Raw genomic sequence first — 1547 nt, 5'->3', positions numbered from 1 at the left:
CACACACAACCCATAATGTGTCTTTGTTTCCCCAGACTCTTAACAGAGGGCTGCGTGTGCTTGTGAGAACTAGGGGGTCGGTGCAGGTTCAGCCCCCCCTTCTCGACTATCATTGGCCGGTTGGGGCGACATCTCCTTTTAATTGTCTAGACCAAGCGAGGGCACAAAAAAAAACCACACAACAAAAATTAAAACTTCTTTACATTTTTAACCTGCAAAATATCAAAATCTCCCTCCCGCCAGTAAAAAAAAAAAATGTGCACAGCCCTGTTCTGCAAAAAGTTAACATCACAAAGTTGTGTCGTTTAGTGTAGCTAAATCCTGTCATGGATTTTTAAAACAGAACATAGTAACTTTGCAATGTTATTGCTTTTTAGGAACAGGTGTACCATGCAACCATTGAAACAATGGACCACTTGACAAAGCTGACCCCTACAATGCACACCCCCATATCTGTGCACTCTCTTTCTTTCTTTCTTTGCGTATTCATCTCAAACATCTGCCAACGTGCAGAGCCGGGCCACGGTCACTTGTGTCGGGCATGCAAATGATTGCGATGGTCACCTTAGTTGCTATATAGTCAGCTGCACTCTGACGCTGCAGTTTGTGCATTGTTAGTTTCATCGCTCAGGGCGCCGCTCTTAAAATGTCAAGACGGGCAACTGCATATTGAATAATGAGGCGTTTAGTACATGTTTTTTTTTTTTTTGTTGCATGCTGGCTAAACATCTTAATATTGAATTAACACAGACTGTTTTGACAACACGTCCTTTTATCTAAAGAGCATCTCCCTGATGTTCTAAATGTCAGTTGTCTTGCTAGAGCCTTAAGAAAATAACTTATCTCCTGTTTTCCACTATTGTCTTATCTCCTCTATGTACTGTATAACCCCCTGGGATGCATAGTAGGAGTTCCCCCCCCCCCCCCCCCCCCCCCATGCATTTCTCCACAAAACAATAAGAGTCACACTGAATGACCTCATAAATTCATTGTGGCAAAGCACAATTAACAACACTCAATATAAATATACTCTTTGTTCTCACCTATGAAGCGCTGAGCATCCGCAGATCGTCAATGATGATACAATTTCAGCATGTGATCCCCCCGCTGCCCCCCAAAGAAATCAGTGCAATAGATCCAAGGTGCGCGGAAAGAGGCTGCAGTGATGAGCATCCGTGAGACGCGTCTGACACCACCGGTAGCAGCGCGTGCATGCAGCCTCACCATCTGCTCGCTCGCTGCGACCATGGGAACAACAAGTCCCTCCCCATACCGACCCCAGCATGAGAATGTATTTAGGGAGGGTGCTAATGCTGGAGCAACCAATAGAGTTGGAGAGTATTGATAAGATGCTGTTGTGGATATTGACTGATCTGTTGTCATGTGGCTCATCAGATGAAAACAATTATGATCCACAACCTCAAAGACACAAACGCCATTAAACCAAATGCAATTGGAAAATGCTGTAAATGCGGGGAAAAAAACCACGCAAATCCCAAAAACAACTGCGTGAGAGAAATGCTATAATTTACATTTTGTTTTGTTAG

General features: G+C 43.9%; 1 protein-coding gene across 1 annotated transcript in view; it reads right to left on the bottom strand.

The window, feature by feature from the left end:
- LOC133661531 (leucine-rich repeat neuronal protein 1-like) overlaps window positions 1–1256 on the bottom strand; it is a 21589-nt gene extending 20333 nt beyond the window's left edge. The window contains exon 1 of the mRNA XM_062064833.1: window positions 1044–1256. The gene's annotated coding sequence lies outside the window, so the exon portion shown is untranslated. The remainder of the gene's footprint in view (window positions 1–1043) is intronic.
- Between the last annotated feature and the right edge of the window lie 291 nt (window positions 1257–1547).

Source organism: Entelurus aequoreus, linkage group LG01, assembly GCF_033978785.1.
Source record: "Entelurus aequoreus isolate RoL-2023_Sb linkage group LG01, RoL_Eaeq_v1.1, whole genome shotgun sequence".
Classification (NCBI taxonomy): Eukaryota; Metazoa; Chordata; class Actinopteri; order Syngnathiformes; family Syngnathidae; genus Entelurus; species Entelurus aequoreus.
This window is presented reverse-complemented; position numbering and strand designations above follow the sequence as displayed.